Source organism: Mastigoproctus giganteus, chromosome 6 (assembly GCF_048544385.1).
Source record: "Mastigoproctus giganteus isolate SK-2022 chromosome 6, ASM4854438v1, whole genome shotgun sequence".
Classification (NCBI taxonomy): Eukaryota; Metazoa; Arthropoda; class Arachnida; order Uropygi; family Thelyphonidae; genus Mastigoproctus; species Mastigoproctus giganteus.
This window is the reverse complement of record NC_143580.1, coordinates 205685300-205707037: the sequence shown is the minus strand read 5'-3', so window position 1 is coordinate 205707037 and position 21738 is coordinate 205685300. Positions and strand designations below refer to the sequence as shown.

The following is a 21738-nucleotide window of genomic DNA, read 5'->3' as shown; positions in this document are numbered from 1 at the left end:
CTTGATATCGATGGTTCGACTGTTGATGATCCTGCTTAGATAGCTGACAAACTGAATGAGAATTTTGCATCTAGATTCACACATGAGGATTTATTAAGGGAGGAAAATGCCAGAAGTTTATCAAGCTGTAACAGGGTGCTTAATGATTTTGTAATAACTGAGAGCAAAGTGGAGGCGAAATTGTTGATCTTAAACATAAGAAAGACACTTGGCATTGATGGGATCTATCCAGTTATATTAAAGGAGGCAGCAAAGGAACTAAGCAAACCCTTAGTCATAATTATGAGAGCATCCTTGGACTCAGGGGAAGTCCCCATGGACTGGAGATGTACAAATGTATCCCCAGTTCACAAAGAGGGATCTAAGGGTGACACGAGTAATTACAGACCAGTTAGTTTACCTTTTTGTTCTTGGTAAAATAATGGAGTCACTGGTTAACGATGCATTGCAGGATCATCTAGACAAGACTGCAGCAATAATTTAGTCACAACATGGGTTTGTTAAGGGAAAGTCTTGTCTGAAAAATTTTCATTGGATACACTGATGTGGTCACAAAGGAACTGAATGCAAAAAATAATTTTGATATCATATACTTGGATTTCAGGAAAGCTTTTGACACTGTTGCGCATGGAAGATTACTGTACAAATTGGAGCAGTATGGCATTAAGGATAAGTTGCTATAAAATGGATAAAAAGGTGGTTCAGTGGGAGAAGACAGAGAATGGTAATCAATGGACACTGTTCGTCGTGAATTAATGTTATTAGTGGAGTTCCAGAAGGTTCAGTGTTGGGCCCACTGTTATTTTGTATATTTATCAATGATATGATAAAGGTATATCAGGCGTAGTGTTGAAGTTTGCAGATGATGCAATGGTTGGCAGGGTTGTTAATGACAGTAATGGCAGTTTGCTACTGCAACAGGATCTAGAAAATTTGGGCAGATGGGCTGAGAAGTGGCAACTGAAGTTTAACCTTGACAAATGCAAAGTACTGCATATGAGTAGAAGTAACCCCAGAGGAATGTACCAACTGTGTGGTACTACACTTAGGGTGGTAGAAAATAAAAAAGACCTGGGAGTGATTGTGCAGTCAGATATGAATTTTACTGAGCAATGCAGACAGGCTGCCAGAGCAGGTCATGGGATATTGTCAATGATATACAGGAATTTTGCTAGTAGGTAAAAGGAGGTGATTATCCTTTTGTATAAGGCAATGGTCAGTCCACGCTTTGAGTACTACATACAGGTCTGGAGGCCTCATTTTAGGAATGGATGTAGAGTTGCTTGAGTGTGTACAGAGAATGGCAACAATATTGGTGAGGGGAATGAAGGGGTCCTCTTACCAAGAAAGGCTTAAGTTCTGGAAATTGCAGTGGCTGGAGTCGAGACACTTGTGAAGTGATCTGATTGAGGTGTATAAGGCTTTGAATGGGTTGAGCATGCTGAATTCTGATGGGATTCTTCTGCTTGCTCAGATTACAAACCTGAGGGGTCATAAATTTGAAGTGAGGAAAGACATTTGTAGAATAGATGTGCTGAAATTTGCCTTTAGCCAGTGGGCGGTTAATTGCTGGAACAAACTTCCATCTGTCATTGTGGAAGTTGAAAGCTTAAATAAATTCAAGAAGGAATTGGACTAATGTTTAGAAGGAGTGGTGGTGTGATATTTATTTTATTTTTTTGGCTGATGCTACATAAGCTCACATGCTTGCTTTCTTGCATCACATGCCTCTGTTACTACTACTACTACTACTACTGCTTATCTATTTAAAGCCTTAAACACTTCAATCAGATGCCCCCTAATCTTGTTGCACTTCTGTGTACCTATTACAACAGATTGACATCCTTCCAAAAATGAAGCTTTCAGACCTCCATTCAGTATTCAAGATGAGGTTTCTCCATTGCCTCTACAATACGCTTTTTTTCTCCTTGCCGCTGGTAAAATCGCTGTATATCTCTGACAGAACTTCATGAACTGCCTTAGCAGTACTGCTCAGAGAACTTTGTTGTGCTGTACATATCCCTAGGTCTTTTTCATTCTTTACTACCTTTGTATGTTATTTGGGATTTCTGCTATCCTTATGCAGTGCTTTGCATTTTCCAATGTTAGTATTAGTACAGGTATATGATGCAAGAATGCAAGCTTAGACAGCATCAGCCAAAAAAAAAAAAAAATAAATAAAACAAAATACCCATTTCACACTGCCATCCATTCTAAATGTTTGTCCAGTTCTTCCTTGAATTTATTTAAGCTAACAACTTCCACAATGATAGATGGAAGTTTGTTCCACCAATGAAACACCCACTGGCTAAAGGCAAATTTCTAAACATTTATTCTACAACTGCCCTTCCTCAATTTGAATTTACGCCCATTCAGGTTTGTAATCTGAGAAAGTGGAAGAATCTCATCAGAATTGAGCTTCCTCAACCCATTCAAGACCTCACACACCTCAATCAGATCACCTCGCAGGTGTCTAGTCTCCAGACACTTGCTAGTTCATTTCACAAATATACATGGTCTCAGTTCTAATCTCAATGATGTCCATTTCCACTTACAGTCTGCCAAACCCCATATACTTTTTCTGACAAAATCTCAGTTATTGGTTGATTCAACCCCTTCTCATCTGAATTGCCCAAATTATTCGCTGTATGATTCATTTCGCCTCAAAGGTGGTACTTTTGCATGTGTCTCTTCCGATATTCCCTGTCAGAGACTTGATAATTTGAAATCTCCTCTGGCTTAAAATCTCTCTACCTCATTGTGTCATATTCAACTGTTGTCTCTACCATTCTCCCAACTCTACTCATCACTTGGAACTCTTCGACTTCCTCTCTCTGCAACTTGACTTTCTCAAGTCCAACTTTCCTAACAGTGAGGTAATTTTCTTGGTGATTTTAATGTTCACAACTCCCACTAGCTTCCGTTCTCTAATCACACAGACTCAGCTGATTGAGATGCTGAGGCATTTTGCAATTACTGATGATATCGCACAGACTGTTCATTTACCTACCAGAATACCGGACAGTCCTAATCATACAGCCAACATGCGTGACCTTTTTCTCACAAACAACCCTTCTAAGTACACGGTCGAAGTGAGTGGTCCTTTAGGCACCTCAGATCACAACTTGGTGATTGTCTCTTCTCCGATGGAGCCGTTATCTCATGGCCATTCCCAGCCTTGTGTTGTTTGACGTTACAAGAATGCAAAATGGGTTGACCTGCGAGATTTCTTTTCTTCTTTTCCTTGGTCAGACCACTGTTTCAAAACTTCTGATGTCAAGGTTTGCTCAGATCGTGTCATTGAAATTATTCTTGTAGGTATGGAATCCTTTAATCCCACACTCCACTTTAAAATCTTGTCCTTTATCTAAACCTTAGTTTCGCAATAAATGTGCTAAGACTGCTCAGGAGAAAAAGGTTGCATATCATAATTGGTTTGTTTCCAATTCTTCAGTTTCGATTTCTGCCTATACCAAAGCTCACACAATTGTAAAGCAATTCTTCTTCTTCTTTGTTATTAATTAGTCCAAACTACATTTTGAACAGGCTAAGAGTAGAAAACCTGCTTCTTGCCCTAATGGTAGCCAAGCATTCTGGTCTCTTGCCAAAGCTATTGGCTGCAACTTCTGCCCATCTCTGCTCCCACCTCTGTCAAAACCAGATGGTTCTCTTGTCACCTAAGCCAAGATAATGCTGACCTGCTAGTATACCATTTTTATTCCAACTCGTGTATTAATGATCTTTGTAAAACACCTCCTGCCATTTTCAGCACACCCGCATTCAATGCCTCCTATGATCTTCCGTCAAAAGGATGCCAGAAGTATTTTGACGAATCTTGATGCTAAGACAGCTCCACGTCCTGATGGTATTTCTCCACTTGTTCTCAAAACCTGTGCTCCTGAACTCCTGTTCTTTGCCACCTTTTTTCACTTTCTTATTCCAAAGGTGTTTTTCTTTCTGCTTGGAAATTTGCTCATATCCAGCCAGTTCCTAAAAAGGGTGACAAATTATCATCCCATTGCAATTACTTCTACTCTTTTTAAAGTAACGGAGAAATCAAATCTTAAACTACCTAGAATCCTTCCATCTGATCAATGATCACCAGTATGGATTCCGTCAGTGTCCATCCACTGGCGATATTCTGGCTTATGTTACCATTTATGGACAAATTCAATGGAAAAGTTCGGTGAAACACAAGCAGTTGCTCTTGATCTTGTTTGGCATAAAGGTTTTCTAAACAAGCTTCCATCTTATGATTTCCCAACTGTTTTTTGTAATTGGTTATCCAGTTTTTTCTATGATCGTTCACTGAGGGTGGTGGTAGATGGCTCTCTGTCTTCTAACTTTTCCACTAATGCTGGTGTCCCCCAAAGTTCAGTTCTTTCCCCCACTATTTTCCTCTTGTATATTAATGACCTTCTTCCATTGACTGGAAATCCTATCCATAGTTTTGCTGATGATAGCACATTGCATTCCACTTTCCAGTTTGAGAAACCGCTCCCTCTTCAATCAGCTTCAATTTCTTGAATATCCACTTCCAAATCCTTAAATTTCGATCTCTAGGTAATTCTCCAGTGGGGCAAAGAAACCTTGTCAATTTCAATCCTTCTAAAACTCACTCCTGTCTTATATCTTGCAAAAAGGATTCTTCTGCTCCTATGCTTACCTTTGGTGACACTCCGATTTCTAGGCAAGATGATATATCTCTTTTGGAGATTGCCCTGACTTCTAATCACTCTTGACACAAGCATGTTACAAATATTGCTTCCTCTACATCTAAAAAACTTGGTTTTCTCTTTCAATCTTGGTCTTACTTTTCTTCCAAACAGCTGTTCACTCTGTACAAATCGCAAATCTGCCCTACCATGGAATATCGTTCCCACATCTGGGGTGGTGCCCCCAAAAGTTCTCTCAGGCTTCTTGATTCCATTCAGAAGAGGGCAGTTAGGTTAATTAATGATTCATCTCTAACAGAGATGAATCATTAATTAATCATTAATCATTCATTTCTGCTGCATGCCTCTTCTACAGATACTTCCATGGGCGCTGTTCTTCTGAATTGGCTTCTTAATACCTGCTCTCTCTTTCAAAACAGTCTGAACATGTGCCGCCGCCAGCCAACACCCATTTACTGTCTAACTTCAAACTTTCAGAACCAACTTTTCATCATCTTCATTTATTCATTCAATTGTCGTGTTCTAGAACAACCTTCCTTCATATGTATTTCCTGAAAATTACAGTCTACAGAAGTTCAAGTCTAATATCAACAAATATCTTTCATCTTCTCAATCTCCAACCCATGCATGGTACTAAGTACAATAGGTTCTAATACCTCTTGTGTTTGTGGTTTTCATAAAATAATAATAATAAAAAAATAGACTCTGCAATTTGCAGAATTTAAGCCTTTCTTGGTAAAAGCATCCCTTCATTACCCTAGCCAAACTTCTAGCTCTTTTCTCTACTCACACAAGCAACACTACTTCCTTCCTAAAATGAGGCCTCCAGACCTGTACAACAGTATTCAAGGCATGGACTGACCATTGCCTTATATGAAGGGATAATCATCTCCTTTTCCCTACTAACAGAATTCCTGCATATCATTGACACCACTCCATGACCTACTTTGGCCGCCTGTCTGCACTGCTCAGAAAACTTCATATCTGACTGCACAATTACTTCCAGTTCTTTTTCATTTTCTAACTCCCTCAGTGTAGTAGCACAAAGTTGGTAAGTTTCTCTGGGGGGTCACTTCTTCCCCATACGCAGTACTTTGCTTCTGTCAATGTTAAACTTCAGTTGCCACTTCTCAGCCCATCTCCCTAAATTTTCTAGATTCTTTTGCAGTAGCACACTGCCATTGCTGTCATTAACAACCTTGCCGACCTTTGTATCATCTGAAACTTGGACATTAAGCCTGATATACCTTCATTGATAAATATTTAAAACAACAATGGGTCCTACACCAAACCCTGAGAAACTCCACTAATAACATTAGTCCATGAAGAGCAGTGTCCATTGATTACCACTGTCTTTTCCCACCCAACCACCCTTTTATCCATTATAGCAACTTGCTGTTAATAACACACTAATCCAATTTGTATAGTAGGCTTTCATGTGCAACAGACTGAGAGAGTATCAAAAGCTTTCCGGAAATCCAAGTATATGACATCAAAATTGTTTTTTGCATTCAGTTTCGTTACAACCACATTATACTATCCAATCTAATTGGTCATTATTATTATTATTGTTAGCCACATGGTGCAAGGAAGCCTGAGGCTTATGCTGCGCCAGCCAAAAAAATTTCTGAGTTACCCTGAGAGAGAGAGAGAGAGAGAGAGAACGAAAGTCAGAAGTAGAAGGGAATCACCAAGAAAGTGAAGAATATTGATATTCAGCTCAGGACACTGACTGTGCCAAGCCCATCTGTGTCTAAATTATTCAATTCCTTTCCCAGTGACTCCATTATTTTCCCCAGAACAATAGTTAAACTTAACAGGTCTATAATTACTCGTCTAACCTTTGTGAATTGGAGATACATTTGCTCATCTTCAGTCTGTTTGGACCTCTCCTGAGTCCCTGGACTCAAGAGTGGTCCCCTTTGCCGCCTCCTTTAATATAAGTGGATTGATCCCATCCATCCCAGGTGTCTTTCCTATATTTAACTTCAACAATTTCTCTTCCATTTTGCTCTCAGTTATAACAAAATCATTAAGTTCCCTGTTAACGTTTAATAAGCTTCTGTCCTCCACTTCCTTACAGAATTCACGTGTGAATGTAGATGCAAAATACTTGTTCAGTTTTTCAGTTATCTGAGCAGGATCATCCCTGTAAAAGCAGTTTCTCCTGTGAAATCTGAATTGCCACTTGTCATCTCATCTGCCATATTTATCCAGACCTAGTTGAAACAGCATACCCTGATTATTATCGTTAGCCAGTCTTTGTATCATTATCAGACTTGGACAAACTAAATATGCCTTCCTTAGTATCATTTTTAAATATTGAAAACAGTAAGAGGCTCCACTAATAGCATAAGTCCATAAGTGCAGTGGCCAATAATAACTTTTTCTTCCACTAACTTTAACTTGTTTATGATGGTTGAGATCTCTTTTTCAAAAAAGAGATGTCAACCATCTCTTTATCCAGCAATGTGTCCCTGATGCCACACCATTCCAATTTGTGCAGCAGTTATTCTGGGAATTAAGTGAGTATATTTAATTACTCGAGTTGATATTTTTTTCTACTCAAAGATCTATCATCATCATCAGCCATTTTCAATCCACTGCAGGATGAAGGCCTCTCCAGAAACTTTCCAGTTCCTTCTGTTTTGTGCAATGGCTACCCATTTACTGCTCACAAACTCTTGAATTTCATCTGTCCATTTCCGTTGTCTGCCAGGTTTTCTTTTAGCTCCTCTTGGGGGGGGTCGCCTCTATAGCCAGGTGGGCAGGAGTAGCAGTACGTAGCACATGCTTCTTGATTAGACCGGGGTTCGAGCCCGTGACCACCAAATACGGAGGATGCGGAAAGGTCAGGGAATGACCACCGCATATCCCCGAGCAATATGGCCTTAGTTGCTAATGCTCCTAAATAACAAACAAACAAACAAACAGCTCCTCTTGAGTACCATTCTGATATTTTCTTAGTCATCTGTCATGTCCATGAGCTAATTGTCCTGTCGGAGTCCATTTCATTTCTTTAGTTTTGATAAGAATGTCCTTTACTGGTGTTTGATGCCTAATCCGTGTGTTTCTCTTCTTATCCAACAGCGATTCCTAATATAATTCATTCCATTCTTCGCTGTGTAGTTTTCAGTTTCTGTTCCAATCTTTTTGTTAGTACCACTGTCATCCCTCTCACTAGTGGATGAACCCACCGCTTGGCAGGTATATTGATACACTGCATTCATTTAGATGGTAATTCGATATCAGTATTGATAAACATTGTGAGTTAACCAACTTTGAAAGAGGGATGATAGTTGGTGCCTGACACATGGGTCACTGTATTGTGGAGGTAGTACAGAAATTGCACTATCCCCATTCGACAGTATCAAGAGTGTGTATCGGGAATACGCCATTTTCTGGAATAACATCTCATTGTGGACAGTGATGTGGGTTGAGAATGGTGGTGGATGAACTTGGCCGTTGACATCTGTCTCGCATTGTTTAGCCAACCATAGAATGACACACATCATCACCTACTTCAGCGAGGGAGGTGCCAGAAACATCTCCACCAAGACCATCAAGCGATTGTTAGTTGCATTAGGTTATGGGAGCTGCTTACCCACCTAAGTCCCATTGCTAACACCATGACACAGAACTCTACACCTCAATTGGGCAAAAGAACATTGGCACTGGACCTTGGACTATTGCAGACGGGTCTCCTCTTCCAATTAGTTCCATTTCCAGTTATGTTGAACTGATAGGAGGGTGTGTATTTGGTGGAAACTGCACAAAGCTATGTACCCGTCATGTCAGCAAGGAACTGTTCAGCAGGTGGACGGTCGTTAATGGTCTGGGTCGTGTTCAACTGGCACACATTGGGACATCTAAACATGTCTCTGAAGGTCCAGGTTACGTGTCTATCCTTGCAGACCATCTGCATCTCTTCATGGTCATCGTGCACCCACAGGAAAATGGACTCTTCCAGCAGGACAATGCACCTCTCCACAGAGCTGTGGTGAGTAGAACATGGTTCGAAGAGCATTCCACAGATTTTACCACCACGGAATGGCCTTCCTGTTTATCGGACATGAACCCTGTGGAGCATCTTTGGGATGCTGTTGAAAGGTCTATTCGAGCTTTAGATCCTTCACCCAGGAAGGTGATGGAATTTTTAGATAGCGATACAGCAGGCATGGATGGAAATACTTGTGAAACACTTTCATGAACTAGTGGACTTTAATGCCTCGCCATGTGACTGCCCTTATCTGGGCAAAAGTGGGCCTACCTATTATTAGGTAGGTATCCCATGATTTCTGTACACTCAGTGTACATTGGTTCATTATCTTACATTTCTGACAAATTGGGATATTGCTCCATAATATGTGACTATTTACTGAATGCTATCCATCTGAAATTTATTCTTCTCTTGACTTCCAGCCATTTATTATTGTTACAGCTAATGATTCATCCAAGATAAGTACAGTCTGGCCTCATATAACATGTGTTTACATTACACAAATTCGATCATACATGATTTATAAATAATGAAACAATATTGTATATAACATGACCAAATTTGCTTGTGCACGATTCGCCTTTGTGTTTAGAAGAAATGGTAGTCGAATGCGGAATCACCCCAACTAAATGCAACATGATAGGAATGAAGAGAAGATTCTGAAAATGTATTTATGTTTTTTATATCAATGAAGGGGAAACACATTTCACCCTGATAATGTAAAAACCCACACAATTCCGGATATCAGTATTATTGCAAATGCAATCAAATCGAGTTTACTACCAGTAACAGATTCCACTAGCAGTGGTGTCTCTGCCTTTATGGTATTGTTTATTCAGTTGTTACACATGCGCAGCTTTGTTTATGTGTATCAGGCATGCCTCCTCATGTATCAGGCATGCCTCCTCATTTTGTAATTGTGCTTTATTCCATAAAAATGAGTAAAATATTTAAAAGATGTGAGAAGGAAGTGTCTGGTGAAGACACTGCACATTCAGAGAGAAAAAGAAAAGCAATATGGATAGACAGAGGTGGACTGGGTCACAAATTCTTACCCGGGAAAATTTGTAGCGCCCTCATACTAGCGTTTATGGCCAAAATCACACCGGCCTCCATCGTCTTCTGGCCTCCAGCCCACCGGGGTTTTCCCGGTCAGGCTTATGGCCAGTTCACCTCTGTCGATAGAGAAAAAATATGAAATTGTGAAACACTTTGAGCGAAATGAAGACCATGTGATATTGCATGTGCTACAGGCCTAAATTACGATAAAAGCATTAGCAATATTTTATTATGTAATAAAATACGTAAGTATTTTATTACATAATAAAATATTATGTAATATTATGTAAAATAATTAATAGTAGTAATAAAATACGTATTTTATTACTACTATTATTACTAATAAATAATCGTAATAAAATATGTATTTTATTAGATTATTTATTATGTTTGGTAATGTTTTGGTTACAAATGTGTGTTCAATCTTGGGTGGTCGGCACCTAACCCTAATTTTCTCATAAGGCGTGTTATTTATATTGCAAGATTTTATCCCTTTCTGTAGTATACTAGTTCATCATTTCTTTTGTTTTAGCCATATTCATCTTTAGTCCAAAATCCTTACTAACTCTGCATAACTGATTGAGGTTTTCCTCTAATTCTACAGGGTTGTGATTTATGATCAAAATATTATCTACAGATTGTAAATGGTTTAAGTACTGTCCATTCATACTGACTCCTTTCTGCAACCAGTCCAATATTCTGAAAGTTTCCCGAAGTGCAGCAGTAAACAACTTCAGAGATAGTGTCTCCTTGTCGAACTCCTTTCTCAATTTTAAATTTAGCATTAGCATTAGTAGAGGCATTTGATGCAAGAAAGCAAGTTTATGCAGCATCAGCCAAAAAAAAAAAAAAAAAGAATAAATAAATAAATAAATAAAAAATAACCACGTCCACTTCACCCCTCTGTTCGTTCGAAATACCTATCCAGCTGAGCCTTAAACTTATTTAGGCTATCAACTTCCACGACAAGGGATGGAAGTCTGTTCCACCAACCAACCACCTGCTGGCTAAAGGAAAATTTCCGCACGTCTATCCTACATCTGTCTTTCCTCAATTTGAATTTATGCCCTCTCAGGTGATAATTCTGAGCGAGAGGAAGAATCCCATCAGCACTGAGCATGCTCAAACCATTCAAGGCTTTATACACCTCTATCAGATCACCTCGCTGGTGCCTAGTGTCCAGACACTGTAATTTGCAAAACTTAAGCCTTTCTTCGTAAGAGCACCACTTTGTTCCTTTCACTAATCTTGTTGCCCTTCTCTGTACTCGTTCCAGCAGCTCTACATCCTTCTTGAAATGAGGCCTCCAGACCTGTATACAGTACCCTAGGTGTGGCCTGACCATTGCCTTATACAAGGGAATAATCACCTCCTTATCCCTGCTAGAAAAATTCCTATATATCATTGACAATACACCATGAGCTACTCTTGCAGCCCATCTGCACTGCTCAGAGAACTCCATATCTGCCTGCACAACCACCCTCAGGTCCCTGTCATTCTCTACCACTGTCAGTGTAGTACCACAGAGTTGATACGTTGCTCTGGGGTTGCTGTTTCCCATGTGTAGTACTTTACATGTGTCCACCGATTACCACTCTCTGTCTTCTCCCCCTCAGCCACCCCTTTATCCACAGCAGCAATTTGCCTCCAATGCCACACTGCTCCAATTTGTGCAGCAGTCTTCCATATGCAACAGTATCAAAAGCCTTTCTAAGATCCAAGTATATAATATCAAAGTTATTCCCTGCATCCAGTTCCTTTGTGACTGCATCATAGTATCCAATCAAATTGGTCAGGCAAGACTTCCCCTTAACAAAACCATGCTGTGTCCGAGCTATAACTGAAGTCTTGTCTAAATGATCCTGCAGTGCTTCTTTAACTAGTGCCTCCATTAATTTTCCTGGAACAGAAGTTAAACTCACAGGTCTATAATTACTTGTGTCAGCCTTCGATCCTCCTTTGTGAATTGGGGTCACATTTGCACATCTCCAGTCTGTGGGTACCTCCCCTGAGTCCAAGGAAGCTCTCATAATTATGGCTAAGAGTTTGCTTACTTTCTCTGCTGCCTCCTTTAATATAACTGGATAGATGCCATCCACCCCAGGTTCCTTTCTTGTATTTATCTTCAACAATTTCTCCTCCACTTTACTCTTAGTTATTACAAGATTCTCTAGCTTACTGCTAGAGTTGAATACACCTCTGGCTTTCCCCTCGCTAAATAACTCCTCATGTGTGAATGTCGATGCAAAATATTCATTTAGTTTGTTTGCTATCTGAGCAGGATCATCAACTGTTGACCCATCGATATCAAGTGGACCAATCTGATTCTTCCCCTTCCTTCTAGAGTTTACATAAGTAAAGAACTCTTTACTGTTTTTCTTTGCATCCCTTGCCAAAGATTTCTCGTAATCTGCCTTCGCCTGCCTAACCTCCTTTGTAACTTGGTTGCATATCAACTTGTATCTATCATAGGCTTCTGTGTCATGTGTTAATTCGTATGTATCCCATGCATGTTTCTTCTCTGCCATATGCCTCATTAGTTCATCTGACATCCATTTAGGCCTAAACCTTGAACAATATTTCTTAGTTGGAATGTAAAGCCTAGTAGCTTCCAAGATAAGTTCTTTGAATGCTTCCCATTTTGCTGCTGTTGGTAACATCATCAGTTGGTCCCATTGTATAGAATTTAAATACTGTCTCAGTCCATCATAGTCGCCTTTACGAAAGCAATAACCCTTCCCTTTACCCCTAATGGTAGTTGCCTCTTTGAGTAAATCCCACTTCAGCACACTGTGATCACTGCCACCTAGTGGTTCATTTATCTGCAGATTCTTAATGCATGAAGAATCACTGCTGATAATCAAATCAAGAGTATTCCTCTCTCTAGTTGCCTCCCGAACATGCTGATGTAGAAAACAATCATCCAATAAATCCACAAAAGCCTTGCTAGTGTGTGAGTGACCAGCCCCCCAAATTCCAGTCAATATCTGGGAAATTAAAATCTCCCATTATAAGACTCTCTGATTTACTGGCCCACTCTATTTCCCTGTACAGTTCCTTATTATACTCATCAGAGTCATTAGGCCTATAGCACACTCCTACTCTCAATTTTGATCTCTCAATGCTTATGTCACACCAAACTGACTCGACACTGCACTGTCCAGCGATGTCCACTGGCTTCACTTCCTTGGATTTTATTTATTTCTTAACTAATAGCATAACCCCTCCTCCCTTCCTATCCAGTCTATCCTTTCTGTAGACGTTGTATTCCCCAAATTCCAGTTCTGCATCCCTTATATCTGTGTGATACCACATCTCTGATATCCCAACAATATCTGCCATTGATGTTTTGAGCAATACCTCAAATTCATCAAATTTATTTCCTAAACTCCTAGCATTGGTGTACACGCAAGTATACCTGCGCCTGTTTCTATTCTTAACTACCCTAACACAACCCATGTGTTTACTTGTACCGTAATGGCTCCCAGCAGTCTGAAATATCATGCATCTTGTTTTTCAGGCTTCTGCTCATTCCAATAGAAGCAGTGCAAGAATCTCTTTCACCTCTGCCAGTGGCTACTGTTAATTTATTGGTATTTGTCTCCCCCCCAAGGTAGCAGTTTTCCGACCCACCTAACAGTGCCTCGATAGCATCAGCAAATATTCTTGCACCCTTTCTATTTAAGTGTATCCCATCCCTGTAGAAGCAATCTCTCCTGTTAACAAGTACAGTCCAGGCTGAAAAAAATTCTACCCCTTGAGCCTTGCACAATCTTTCCAGGGCCGAATTGATCGACAAGGTTCTCATCATATACTCCCTCCTATCGTGTCTGGGCAGAATTGCAGACACTTTCAAATTCAACCCTATTTCACGGCTTTTTTTCAACAGTGACTTGTACATGTTTAGCAATTCTGCCGGTCTCTTACTCTTGATATCATTAGTGCCAACGTGTACAACAATATCACCTTTTGTGCCCTTAAAAGATGATATCTGCTCTACAACGTCATCAACCTTTGCCCCTGGCAGACATACCCTGGTCCTGTTCCACCTATCCTTTTTACAAAGCATGTTCCCCGTTTCCCTGACAATAGTCACCAACAACTACTAGTTCCTTTGGGACCAGCGCATTCTGCCTTGGGGGTTGCCACTGTGTTGTGCGATGACCAAGTGCAAGCTCTGGCGTTGATGTGGGCAGCTGAGAGCTTGATGGGCACCTCAATTTAGTTCCTTCGAGGGCATCCACCCTGTCCTTCAAGCTCTCATATAAGCCCATAAGAACGCTGAGTTGTTGCCTGATTTCGATACACTCCTTGCATCGCGCGCACACACAAAGACATCCCCCATGGCAATATCATGTCCCGTACCTGAATGCTCCACAAACATCATGCAAGCTGTGCATTTTAAAAGGTTGTGATTCAGAAGGCAACTACCCCCCCCTCAGTTTTCCTCTGAGCCACAGCACTTCCATTAGCTTGAGCCTTTTGTTTTGCTGCTCTGGTCTGAGTCATGATTTCTTTTAATTTAAATAAAATTTCAATTTCAGTTTATAACCCTAACTTATCTCCCAACACAGTTATAACGGGATATATATTTTTTAGTGTCAAGTATTAATTACCTCTGAGTTCCCTTTATATAACTTCCGTATCAGTTATGTATTAATTAATTATGTTACATTTGTAATCTAAGTCATTATATGTATTTAGTTAAAAGTACAATTTAATTGACAACGACGTTTAACAAAATTAATAGATTTTACTGATTAATTGAAAATATTATATTATATACTGTACGATACTAAGTATTTGGTTAAAAGTACAATTTAAATGCCAACGAAGTTCAACAAGTTTAATAGATTTCACCGATCACTGAAAATATTATAACCTATACTATACTAACGCTATCTAGGTTCGATATATAACGATCATATGACAAAGACAAAGGCGGGAAGTTACGAACGGTAAATCTATGGACATTTAAGTATTAATTAGCTTTCAAATCTTGCTGTCTCAATTCAGAATAAACTAACGATCCTTACTAGATCTATAAGCTACTTACAAAAAATAATTTGATGTAAAAAATATTCAATAAGCGGCTAAATATGGCTAAAAAACTTCTCGTTCAGCGGAGTTGCGACTTGTAACACGGGGATACCCTTACCGATTCTTTTATGCAATTGCAAGGCTGAGTAAAGAATAAATACACCAAATTAATCAGAAAATTACAAAATAATGCTATACTACTAAATTTAAATCAAAAGTTATAGAAAAACAATAATTTCAAATCGGTAAATAAGAAAAATCCACTTAGCGGCTTTGAACACGTCTGGCCCCTACTAGCCTCGTCAGCAGACTGATGAGGCTAGTAGGCTGACGAGGCTAGCAGACTGACCGACTTTATACACCCCCAATCAGATCACCTTGCAGGTCCCTAGTCTCCAGAGATTGTAATTTGCAAAACTTAAGCCTTTCTTTGTAAGAGCAACTCTTTGTTCCATTCACTAATCTTGTTGCCCTTCTCTGTACTCGTTCCAGCAGCTTTGCATTCTTCTTAAAATGAGGCCTACAGAGGGCAGCCTCATTATTAAAGTACTCATTATTAAAGAAGACAGAGAGTGGTAATCAATGGACACTGCTCGTCATGGACTAATGTTATTAGTGGAGTCCCTCAGGGCTCAGTGTTGGGTCCATTATTGTTTTCTGTATTCATAAATGATATTGATGAGGGTATATCAAGCTTAATGTCAAAGTTTGCAGACGATACAAAGGTAGGCAGGGTTATCAAGGATACTACTGACACTATGCTGCTGCAACAGGATCTGGAAAGGTTGAGCAGATGGGCTGAGAGGTGGCAAATGAAGTTTAACATTGACAAATGTAAAGTACTACACATGGGAAACAGCAACCCTAGAGCAATGTATCAACTCTGTGGTACTACACTGACAATAGTAGAGAATGATAGGGACCTGGGGGGGGGGGTTGTGCAGGCAGATATGAAGTTCTCTGAGCAGTGCAGACGGGCTGCAAGAGTAGCTCATGGTGTTATTGTCAATGATATATAGGAATTTTTCTAGCAGGGATAAGGAGGTGATTATTTCCTTGTATAAGGCAATGGTCAGGCCACACCTAGAGTACTGTATACAGGTCTGGAGGCCTCATTTCAAGAAGGATGTAGAGCTGCTGGAACGAGTACAGAGAAGGGCAACAAGATTAGTGAATGGAACAAAGGGGTGCTCTTACGAAGAAAGGCTTAAGTTTTGCAAATTACAGTGTCTGGAGACTAGGCACCAGCGAGGTGATCTGATAGAGGTGTATAAAGCCTTGAATGGTTTGAGCATGCTCAGTGCTGATGGGATTCTTCCTCTCGCTCAGAATAATCACCTGAGAGGGCATAAATTCAAATTGAGGAAAGACAGATGTAGGATAGACGTGTGGAAATTTGCCTTTAGCCAGCGGGTGGTTGGTTGGTGGAACAGACTTCCATCCCTTGTGGTGGAAGTTGATAGCCTAAATAAGTTTAAGGCTCAGCTGGACAGATATTTTGAACGAACAGAGGGGTGAAGTGGAAGTGATTTTTTTTTTTTTTTTTTTTTGGCTGATGCTGCATAAGTTTGCTTTCTTGCATCAAATGCCTCTACTAATGCTACTCAAGATGTGACCTGACCATTGCCTTATACAAGGGGATAATTACCTCCTTATCCCTGCTAGAAAAATTCTTGCATATCATTGACAAGACACCATGAGCTACTCTTGCAGACCATCTGCACTGCTCAGAAAACTTCATATCTGACAGCACAATTACCCCCAGGTTCTTTTCATTCTCAACCACTGTCAGTGTAGTCCCATGCAGTTGATACATTACTCTGGGGTTACTGCTTCCTATATGCAGTATACGAACCTAAGATAGGAGATCAAAGAGATGTGACATATGCAACAAGTAATGACCACCCCGATCATTGTGTTAACCACAGGTATGGTGCCAAAGATCCTACATAACAGCCTAGCAGCAATAGGTCTCTCAGTGAACACCTACAAGGAACTCCAGAAAGTCAGAATCCTGAACATCTGTAGGATAGTCAGAGAGTTCCTGAACCAACAGTAACATAAGACATTACAACAACCACTGTGTGTACTTAGTAGCAGTACTCGTCACGAGGTGGAACCCCCAATCATGGAGAAATATGAACAATAATAATAATAATTTTTTTTTTAACAGAAAAGATAATGAAATCACAACACATAGAACATTCCACACTGCAAATAGAGATAGCAATTTATCTGCATAGCAATTCTAATTTACGCTATCACCGAGTATCAAAAATTTTCTTATTAAGAATTTTAATTTGGAGCTAGAATAACTTCTCCTGACCCGGAAATCTACACTAGCCAACAAGTTGTTTATTATATTCATTGTATGCCTATCTCCAAATCTATTTAGTACCCTAGGGTGAGGCAAAACAATTGATTTTGGGTTCCTTAACATTCATTTGCAGATTTGACTCTTCAAAAATAGTGTTAAGATTTCAAGATTAAATGATTTTTAATAATAATAATATTTTATTATTATTGTAAATAAATATTGTAAAATAATTTTGTATATATTATATACACAATACAATAATAATAATAATAATATTTTAATAAAAATAATAATAATATTAAATGTATAATAATAATTATATATTTAGATACTGAAAAATAACAATTCTAGTATAACTTACACATTGGGAGGGGTTAAGTTAAAATAATAATAACAATAAGGGGATGCGATGGCCAAGTGGTTATGACACTGAACTACCAGCCTGATGGACCTGGGCTTGAGTCCCGCCTTGGTGGAAGTGAATGTGGCTCTATCACGCTGGGAGACCGGTATAATAGTAATAAATCAGAATAATGATAGTAAATAAATTAAATAAACATCGTGAAAGTTGCTCCAGTGGACGTACCTACCCCAAGGTCAGAGTAGCAGATAAGGTAGATTGTGGCTCCATCTGGTGTCACTCCCAAGAACTACCACTGGACATAAGCAGAAGCTAAACAGGTCCACCTCCATAGATGGATGATGTCGCAGAGAAATATTAATCATACTGCATAGTGTGGTGAAGGATAAAGTCACTTGCATGTAGACCTTAGGCAGAGGGATCAGTTTGAAAAGTCAGAGACTGTCTCCCGAGAATGGAGCAAGTGGTGGTGCTGTCCTTCATATGGCTACCACAAGTGAAGGGCAAGACCATCCAGCCCCACCAACTGGAAGTGCTTCCTGCACATCTGCACTAGTGACAACCCAGGAAGGAAGAAAATGCCAACACACGAAGTGGAGCTTCGAAATGAATACATCATCGTGCAAGCATACTATGAAATAACAAACCTAGAGGCTGATATGACAACGTACAGGGCGAGACTACATACCAAGTGGTTGGAATGATTCTCGGATATTCAGGTCACTAAACAACGAATAGCGGACCAGAGAAGGACCATCATCACGAAGAACCTGATATCTCCTGCAATCTTGGAAAAAATCAAGCAGGATGTGAGCGATCAGCTACAAAGGATAAAGAATATGGTCAATATGGAACCAGAGGAGGAGGAGGAAGAAGAGCAAGAAGAAATACAACACACAGCAGCTAAAGTGGAAAGAGACGAGATCATGGTATCCAGAATAGAAGACGAGTGGAAGAAGGCACTAACAGAATTCAAAGGAATGGACCCCACAAAGACCCACGTAATACCGAAGCTCTGGCCCAATAGAACCTTGTAGAGAGGCGCAGACCACCTCAGTTGGCAAATAATACCACATTTCCTCGACAACAATGGTGTAACACTGAAGACCATCCACACAGCTGTATATTGTGCTGCCGTAACAGCCACTATGATTAATGGAAGAGAAACGAGAGACCAGCAGCAGAAGAACAGAAACAGAAGGAACCGCCAGATTGGGAAAGAAGACTTCAACAGAAGATAAAGAATTAAGAGTAAAGATAGGCCAATTGACCCAGTACCAACGGGATAATAGGAGTAAGAAATTGATTGGAAAAGTGAAGAGCATCCTCTAGAGAGACAGCGTCCACAGCAACCACAAGACAAAAGAAATCAGAAAATAGGAGAGTACTTGGACACACTGAAGCAGAACCTCCTCGCTCTCAGCAAGAGATACAAAGAAAGCTCCCAGAGGAAAATAAACAACCGAACCTTCAATGAGGACCAAAGAGGTCCTCATTGAAAATTCGGTGTCTTAGAGAAGATGGGAAAGAAGGGAATGGACCACCTGAGCAGAAGACGATTGAAGAGTTCTGGGGCAACATATGGAGCAGGGAAGTAAGACATAAGAGCCGAGCCTCCCGAATAGAACTAGAATGGGAGAAAACCAAGGATGTACAAGAGATGAGAGAGTGGGAGATTTGGGAGGAAGAAGTAAAACAGACGATAAAGAACTCTCACAACTGGCAAACTCCAGGAATGGATAACGTCCACAACTACTGGTAAAAGAAGCTCACTTGCACACACAAGCACCTGAACGATAAGGCACCCAGAGACAATCCTGAAGTGTCTCACTCAAGAAATGACATATCTGAAGTCCGAAGACAAAGATACAAGAAAACCGGCAAAATACAGGCCAACCACCTGCCTCCCAATGATGTACAAGATCTTGACCAGCAGCATAACCAAGAAGATATCAATCAGACCACTTGGAGAGCCAGAACATAATGGTTGAACAGCAAGTGGAGGAGCAAAGGATGCAAGGAGAAATTGACCATAGTCACCATGGTTAGTGAGCAAGCCTACAAAAAGCACTGCACAACACATGTCGATGATGCCACCTGGCCTCAGAAATGATTCAACACATCACTGCGGGATGCAAGGTGATCACCCAGACTGAGTACACTTATAGACATGACTAGGTAGGCAGGATAATATATCAGAAGCTAGCAAGGAAATACCAGTTGATCGAAGAAAGTGTACTGTACTACAAGTATGAACCCCAGGCAGTACTAGAGACCTCAACCCACAAGCTGTACTGGGACCACGCTATAATAATGGATAAGACAATCCCACACAACAGACAGGTTTGTTTGTTGTTTGGTTTTTAGGAGCATTAGCAACTAAGGCCATATTTCTCCGGGATATGCGGTGGTCATTCCCTGACCTTTCCGCATCCTCCATATTTGGTGGTGACGGGCTCGAACCCTGGTCTAATCAAGAAGCGTGTGCTACGCACTGCTGCTCCTTCCCACCTGGCTACGGAGGCGCCTCAACAGACAGGACATAACCCTTGTGGACAAGAAGGAAAAGGCTACCTATCTGATTGACATAGTGGTACTCAACACTGGAATATGCAGAAAACCCATGAGTCAAAATTCAGGAAGTACATGAACCTAAGACAGGAGATCAAAGAGATGTGGCATATGCAACAAGTAACGATCATCGTGTGAACCACCGATATGGTGCCAAAGAAATGTACATAGCAGCAATAGGTCTCCCAATGAACACCTACAAGGAACCCCAGAAAGTCGCAATCCTGAACACCTACAAGGAACTCCAGAAAGTCGCAATCCTGAACACCTGTAGGATAGTCAGAGTTCCTCAACCAACAGTAACTCCAGACATAACAACCACACTGTGTTTGTTATTGTTATTTGGATTTTAGGAGCATTAGCAACTAAGGCCATATTGCTCCGGGGATATGCAGTGTTCATTTCCTGACCTTTCCGCATCCTCTGTATTTGGTGGTCACGGGCTTGAACCCCGGTCTAATCAAGAAGCGTGTACTATGCTCTGCTGCTCCTGCCCACCTGGCTATGGAGGCACCTACCACCTGGGTACTTGTTAGCAATACCCATCATGAGGTGGAACTCCCAGTCAGGGAGAAATAATATAAGATCATAATAATAAAAGAGCTATGTTTTAATAGGGCAGAATTTGTGGTTTTATTCTTTCTTTCACTATATGGCTAATGCTAATTAGTTATCCATAATTTTAATGAATCTTTTATATCTCTTACAGTGAAGTATTTTTTATATATTCAATTATTGAAAAATAACAACCCTAGCATAACTTACACATTGGGAAGGGGTAAGTTAAATATGTTAGGGTATATAGGGGGCATTTGGAGGCTATGTACAAGCACACGTGAAATTCCCTGTACAGTACAGACAGACGAGACTCGGTGGGCTTGTTCTTTCAATGATTTATTTAACTATTGCTTGTAGAGAGCCAAATTAATTATACTGTATAAGACAACCACACTGGGAATACAGTGTTCAGATATGGAGGTCACACATAAAAAAGATATCATGATTCTTGTAAAGGTCAAATGTGAGAAATAAGACTGGTCAGATTGTCTAAAGGGCTCGCATATCAGGGGAGACTTGAGGTATGGGCTACTGAGCTTGGTATTCAGGCAGATACCTTAGAGTTGATCTAATCGAATTTTATAAGGCTCTGATAGGGAATGGTAAAATGAATAGCTGGGAAATTTTCACAGTATTAAATAATGCTTAAGCCAGAGGGCAGAAATTCAGAAAAAGAGTAAAGAATTATGGATTGGATTGTAAGAAGTCCTTTAGCTAGGGAATTGCTAATCATTGGAACAAGTTGCCTCTATGGATAGTTGAGGCTGATGGTTTGGAGAATTGCGAAGGTTTCTTGGATCAGTACCTATTGCTAGAATAAAATGCCCACAGAAACCTTTTTTTTTTTTTTTTTTTAAATTTTTTGTCTTTCTTGCACTGTATGCTAATACTAATTATTTATATAAATTTTAATGGATCCTTTGTTGCCCCATACAGTGAATTGTTTTTTATACCTATACTTCCTGGAGTAAAATAAATAAAGCACTTTAAGAATTATTAGCATTAGTAGAGGCATTTGATGCAAGAAAGCAAGCTTATGCAGCATCAGCCAAAAAAAAAAAAAAAAAACCCACTTCCACTTCACCCCTCTGTTCGTTCAAAATACCTGTCCAGCTGAGCCTTAAACTTATTTAGGCTATCAACCTCCACCACAAGG

At 40.1% G+C, this 21738-nt stretch overlaps 1 protein-coding gene across 10 annotated transcripts in view; it reads left to right on the top strand.

Moving 5' to 3' along the window:
* The window catches only part of LOC150084898 (uncharacterized), a 437743-nt gene that overhangs the window by 65999 nt on the left and 350006 nt on the right, over window positions 1–21738 (top strand). The window lies entirely within an intron of this gene.